The sequence below is a fragment of the Silurus aristotelis genome (genome assembly GCF_946808225.1).
Source record: "Silurus aristotelis genome assembly, chromosome: 5".
Lineage (NCBI taxonomy): Eukaryota > Metazoa > Chordata > Actinopteri > Siluriformes > Siluridae > Silurus > Silurus aristotelis.
Window position 1 is genome coordinate 25,374,654 of NC_139578.1, and position 7,048 is coordinate 25,381,701.

The 7,048-nt window shown below is 40.7% G+C and overlaps 1 protein-coding gene and 1 long non-coding RNA gene across 2 annotated transcripts in view; one reads left to right on the forward strand and one right to left on the reverse strand.

The window, feature by feature from the left end:
- The window catches only part of rin1b (Ras and Rab interactor 1b), a 29,256-nt gene extending 23,198 nt beyond the window's left edge, over nt 1–6,058 (reverse strand). The window contains exon 1 of the mRNA XM_083542732.1: nt 5,434–6,058. The gene's annotated coding sequence lies outside the window, so the exon portion shown is untranslated. The remainder of the gene's footprint in view (nt 1–5,433) is intronic.
- LOC310726932 lies at nt 359–5,728 on the forward strand. Its single transcript, XR_014533882.1, has 4 exons — nt 359–857; nt 1,506–1,759; nt 2,149–2,267; nt 2,443–5,728. It is a non-coding gene; the product is annotated as an uncharacterized lncRNA (long non-coding RNA).
- Nucleotides 6,059–7,048: the final 990 nt, after the last annotated feature.

Below are 7,048 nucleotides of genomic sequence, written 5' to 3' on the forward strand. Positions count from 1 at the left end.
AATACAAGCAATACAAAAATGCCCAATTTGGCAGGCTGGAAACTAAAATTTAAACACTTCTGAACAGCTAACTAAGTACCGGTTCTGTGCCCTGGGATTTGTGGGTAATTAATCTTTGCTAAACTCTTCAATAAATTATTCAGAAAGTCGAATGTTGAGGAATATCCTGTAGGGTCCACGAGCAGGAAAGAATTCAAAATGATCATATGCATGCATAAAAAGTTATGGCAGTTTGACAGGTTTCAGAGTATCAAAACTCTGCTATACTTCTCTCTCTCTCTCTCTCTCTCTCTCTCTCTCTCTCTTCTTTCTTTCTTTCTCTCTCTCTCTTTTCAGACTGCCAAGCTAAACTGTAAAAGTTGGGACCTTCAAGAACTCAGCTAACTCATTCTACTTGGCAAAACTTACTTCACATCCTGGCACACAATTATAAACTCTGTCCTACTCCCCCGATAAGTAAATCTGCCTTTAGCAGAACCATGACCCTCCAATATATTTTTTATTTTTGCTATTTTATCTTAGTTAACTGTAGACCATATTTTTCACCCACATTTTTCTGAATGCCAGAGTTAAAAATAAACGTGATAATAATGTAAATATAAAGGCCAGTCATTAGAACTGATATTAACCTCAAGAAAGAAAAACCTGTAAATTAGTATGAAAGTCTAACAGATCTGTCAAACTCAGTGAATATTAATAAAATGATAGACAGCCTTGTTCAGCTAATTCCATTTTACACAAATTAGCAAAATAAGTTTGCACAAATTAAAACATGACTTTTATCTTTAAGTATTTACCACAGTTTAACCAGAGGTTTGGGAATTGAATGCCATTAGAACCTTCGGCTTATGGTCTAGGTCAGGGGTCGGCAACCTTCACCACACAAAGAGCCATTTGGACCTGTTTCCCACAGAAAAGAAAACACTGGGAGCCAAAAAACCCTTTTGACATTTAAATTGAAATAACATTACATGTAACATTTTTTTTGCTTTTATGCTTTGTATAATCAAACCATAATGTGTTGCATTTATGAAATCAATGAACTGCAGAGAGAATGAAATGACATTTCTGCATGCAACAAAAGAAATTTTGAACTCCTTAAAAAAAGACATTGGGTGGAAGGTTACTTTCAAGTAAAATACTTAATGTCTATTTGAGTCCTTCTTGTATTTATGAAAAGAATGCCGAACATAAATTATCCACCGGCAGCAAACCAAAAATGCCGTCCTCTTCTGTGTGCCGTCAACCAAAGTTTAAGAAGTCACGTGCCGGTGGGTGTCGCACATTAGCGGTTGTGACGCATATGATACACGTTTTATTTAGATTTTAAAATATCACCAAAATCTTCAAATTTAGAATTACATTTTAAAAACTAAAAAACTAAAATAAAATACATTTTAATTAAATACTCATTATTTATTTTCCAAAGCCACAGGGAGCCGCAGAAGAGGGATGAAAGAGCCGCATGCGGCTCCGGAGCCGCGGGTTGCCGACCCCTGGTCTAGGAATTACAGGGGTAAGAGTCTGTGAAAGAGACTGTTGACGGTTTGTGCAGAGGAGAACCGGAATAAAAATAAGTGTAGAGGAGATTGGTGAATTCAGAGTCAGTGCAGAAGAGAATGGTAGAGTTAAAGTCTGTGCAGAGGAGACTGGTGGAGTCAGGGTCAATGCAGAAAAGAATGGTGAAATCTGATTTAGTGAATATGAGATTGGTGGAGTCAGAGTCAGTGCAGAAGAGACTGGTGGAGTCAGAGTCAATGCAGAAAAGAATGGTGAAATCTGATTTAGTGAATATGGGACTGGTGGAGTCAGAGTCAGTGCAGAAGAGAATGGTGAAATCTGATTTAGTGAATATGGGACTGGTGGAGTCAGAGTCAGTGCAGAAGAGACTGGTGGAGTCAGAGTCAATGCTGAAAAGAATGGTGAAATCTGAGTTAGTGAATATAAGATTGGTGGAGTCAAAGTAAATGCAGAAGAGATAGGTGGAGTCAGAGTCAGTGCGAAGGAGACTGGTAAAATCAGGGTCAATGCGGAAGAAACTGGTGAAATCAGAGTCAGTGCAGAAGAGAATGGTAGAGTTAAAGTCAGTGCAGAGGAGACTGGTGAAATGTAAGTTAATAAATACGAGATTGGTGGAGTCAGAGTCAGTGCAGAGGAGTCTGGTAAAATCAGAGTCAGTGCAGATGAGACTGGTGGAGTCAGAATCAATGTAGAAGAGACTGGTGAAATCAGAGTCAGTGCAGAGGAGACTGGTGAAATCATAGTCAGTGCAGAGGAGACTGGTGAAATCGGAGTCAGTACAGAGGAGACTGGTGAAATCAGAGTCAGTGCAGAGGAGTCTGGTGGAGTCAAAGCAAATGCAGAAGAGATAGATAGAGTCAGAGTCAGTGGAGAGAAGACTGGTAAAATCAGGGTCAATGCAGAAGAGACTGGTAAAATCAGAGTCAGTGCAGATGAGACTGGTGGAGTCAGAATCAATGTAGAAGAGACTGGTGAAATCAGAGTAAGTGCGGAGGAGACTGGTGAAATCAGAGTCAGTGCAGAGGGGACTGGTGAAATCAGAGTCAGAGCAGAGGAGACGGTTTGAGTAAGAGTCTGTGCAGGGAAGGCTGGTGGAGTAAGAGCACACTGGGAAGCAGACTGGGAATCAGAGTCTGTGCAGGGGAGCACACTGGGAATCAGAGTCTGTGAAGGCTAACACATAGATTCAGGATTTGTGTAAGAGAAACAGAGTCTGTGCACAAGTAATCACTGGAGTCAAATTCTGCACATTAAAGTCAAGTTTATTTCTATAGCGCTTTTCACAACACACATTGTCTTAAAGCAGATTTACAGAATTTAACAGTCAAGGTGAATGGGGTATATTTATCCCTGATGAGCAGCCATGGCAACTGTGGCAAGGAAAAACTCCCTTAGATGTTATAAGGAAGAAACCTTTAGAGGAACCAGACTCAAAAGAGGAACCCATCCTCATTTGGGTGACATCAAGAGTTTGATTATAGTCTTTAAACAATACAGAACACTGGAGAGTGAGAACTAACATGAGCACTGGAGTGTAGGATTATGAGTAATGTTCTTTCTACAGTCTTTTACAGTCATTTGTGGCTATAAAAACTAGGAGCTACTGAGCAACTCATAAAATCGCTCAACATTTGCAATCATTGTAGGTACAACACCAGCTTCTCCATGCCAGAGCCTTTAAACACTCATTAAAGACTATTGAAGTCAGATTCTGAACAAAATAGACTATTGGAGTCAGACTACATACAGTACAGAGCACTAAATTCAGAGTATGAGTATAAAAAGTCACAATTGGTGCAAGAGAGACTGTAGAAGCCAGGGTCATTCTGTTGCTGCAGAGACAGTCTGGGCGAAAAAAAAAAAAAGCAAAAAAAAAGTTGCAGCCCAAGTTTGCACTATACATGCCACTGACACCACAGTCCTGGTTGGAGAGGCCACTGGAGCAAGAGGCTGTGGTGGTGTTGATGTCTGGATGGTGGAGGCCATTGCAGCCAGTCTGTGCAGTACACGCCCCTCGATCTGATGTATGTCAAGTAGAGACGGTCAAGCTACGGCCTCAACCATAGAGATGGTTGGAACCAGAGTATGAGCTGTAAAAACAGCTGGGGGTTTCGCCATATTCATAAGTGTTTATATCTCTTATTCATTTGGGTCATGACCAATGTAATTACTGATAAAGCAAATCATATTTATTGAACGATGTGACTGTATTTCCATTATGCAAGATACCAGCTTTTGCTCATACAAGCCAATCAGCTCTAAAATCATACTATGCTCAATCAAGTTTAATAGATTCGTATAATAAAAATCAAAAAATATTATGAGAGGAGTTTATTGTGACAGATAACCAGAATACTCAATATGTCATTACATCAGGTGCGTGTATATGCTGACAAGTTAATGTCCAGGTAGGTATGGGTTAATATGTTGGATTGCCACAGCTATAACATGATTATAAAATACAAAGAGGAAACTGTGAGAGAAGGTAAGAGTTTGGTGCCACAGGTGCCATGTGCAAAGCTGAACACCCACTCACAGGAAACAAATTTTGGCAACAGACCAACGCATTAAAAGTATATGTGATAGTGTTAATACTTTTACTGTTACAGCTTGCATTAAAAACTGTTCATCACACGCCTTTGTAGTAGACAAAGTGTGGTTCAAACTGCCATGTTCATAAACTCAACTCTTCCAGAACCAGGTTTTGTCCATTGCTTGGCATGCAGGAGTGTGGAGAAGATTAGTGAAGGGGAAAAAAATTATTATCACATCCGATGAAACCAAAATTAATGATTTTTCGCCATCGATTTCATTAATGCCTCCACAAGGCAATAGAGGGGTACAAACAAATTTGACAATGACGTCAACAAACAAGTGATCGTCAATGACACATGACAAACAGGTGCGAGTGTGTGTTCCATCCATGAGTCAGAGGACAGTGAACAGCACAGCTCCATATGTGAACAAGCTGCACCAGGTGCCTGTGCGTGTGTGTGTGTGTGTGTGTGTGTGTGTGTGTGTGTGTGTGTGTGTGTGTGTGTGTGAAAAGAGCTACCAAGAAAAGAATATCAGGATAGAAAGAAAATGAACGAGCGAGAGTGAAAGAGGGAGAGAAAGTATGTTGTTTCCTACAAGCCCTCGCAGTCTTCACACTTCCACCCCCACAAGGCAGAACAGAGACGCTCGGCACTAAGATGGCATTACTTCACTGTAGAACCGAGCAGCAGGCTACAGCGAAACCTGCGCTCACTTACTCACTCACATTCACACAAGACCCAAAAGCTGTGGAAGAGCCATGCACAAATAATTAAAAAGGACAGTCCTTCAACTCTATCACAAAGAAAGACAAATCCACCAGGATGCACTTACTAACAAATCAGAGAAGGGGAAACTTTGGTAATTCAACATAAAGACCAGGAAGACCATCCATGCTCTTTATTTTGAGTTTGGAAATCATATTTAGATGCATTTAAGGAAATTTAATTCATCTCAAAACATACACACACCAAATATTTTAAAACACGTGAAAGATTTACTGTATGCATCTAAATATGATTTCCAAGCTCCAGATGAGAAGCAGGATGAGCTCAAAAAAAAAAAAAAAAAAGTCCTGGATGCACTGTGATGGTACTGGTGGTACTTAGGTGCAAACATTACAAAGTAGTATGCATTACTATGACTATTCCTATAAATTAGTAGTGCATATTTACATGCATTAAAGATTTCCAGTAAAATCGTATTGTATTGATTTTATAGTGTGGAGAAAAAAACATGCATTGTAACATTTATCATAAGTGGAATAATCCCCTTATATTAGAGGATTGAAGTTACCTTTGAGTTAATTATTCAGGTTGGAATATAAAGGGAATCAAAGTATTAATGAAAAAAAGCATAGAGAGTGACGCACTTTACCTTTTTCCCTTCTTTTCTTTATTTCTCAGCTGCTCCTCTTGTGAAGTTCAGCATGGCATCAGTGGCTCAGAGCAGCTCGCGCCTATCACATCGCCCGCTTGTGCTTATTGCATGCAATTAGAGACGCACGAGTCCCAGAATTCATCTTGCTGATATGATTCAGTCGGTGGATCGCCCACTGAACTCCTCACACCCGCTTCTCCCTGTTACTCGCTCATTTTAAACGCGCGCACGCACAAAAACACGCACGCAACTTTTACCCCCCTCCTAACATTGAGACTGTCTCTGTGCGCATGCGCGGTATCGATGCAGCCCTGATGGAAGCACCCAAAAGTGGGAAATCTTAAGACTGAGATTTTTGGTTGGTTTCCTCAGGAAGGGTCCAGAAGCGTCACTGGCTTCTCCTAAACAGGGGTCAGAAGTTGCGACAGCAGCCTCTTGATGTGGGCTGAGATGAGAAAAGGATGTGAAAGACCACACCAAGCCAACACCTACGTGCTGAAACTGAAGTGCGTAATTGGAGAGAGCATGATCATACAGTCATCGATTGTTTCAGGATAAAAAAACAAAAAACAGCACAGAGCAGCCCACAAGTGCGATTATTTAATATCCCATGTCCCAAAATAAGTTCTACTGAATAAAAAAAGCTCTCATGGAATCTGTAATAGGTTTAATGGAAATTGTATTGGTTCTAATGGAAACTGTAACAGTATCTGTCAGTCCTACTGTGTAATACCTTCAGCTGGTCCCATGTCTAATAAATACTATTAAGATCCATTCCTGGCTATTTGAACTCTCTGGTCTAAGAGAGTGTTTAGATTTTCACCTTTGGCATTATCATTCACAGCTATCATCAGTGACAACAATACACCTGCACCTGCTCTTAACTTCTTGGAGATGATTTGTGTCCAAAGAATACAACATATGGTCAGGACATGTTGAGGTTTTCGTTTGGGAGTGACGAAGATGGACAGGAGTCTTAGTTTATTAGAGGGAGAGCGCATGTAGGACGTTTTGGAGACAAGGAGGAGGCGAGATTAAGATGGTTTGGACGTGTGCAGAGGAGGGACATGGGGTATATCGGTAGGAGAATGTTAAGGATGGAGCCACCAGGAAGTAGGAGAAGAGGAAGACCAAGGAGGAGGTTCATGGACGTGGTGAGGAAGGATCATGCAGGTAGTTGGTGTGAAAGAGGCAGATGTAGAGGACCGAGGGTTATGGAGACGGATAGTCTGCTGTGGCGACCCCTCATGGGAGAATCTGAAAAAAGAAGAAGAAGAAGACTTTAGGTGGGCCCATGATAGAGGGTCATGAACAGGCCCAAGCCTGGATCACGAATAAAGCATGTGATGATAGGTTTTGCTACTGTTTATTTACATATATTTGAAAGAACCTAGGCAATATCTGGACAACAAAAAAGATGGCTGTTACACAGGTTGAAGAAGGTGGTATGTAAAGATTGTGTATTGACTGTGTTTTGGGGGGCTTCCATGGAACTGCCTGGCTTTATTACAGTCCTTCTTCTTTAACAAGAAACCCTGGATCCTGCACTTAGTTTGTTTAATTTGCTAGGCTTTTTTGTTTGTTTGTTTTATTTGTTACTTTTGACATTAAT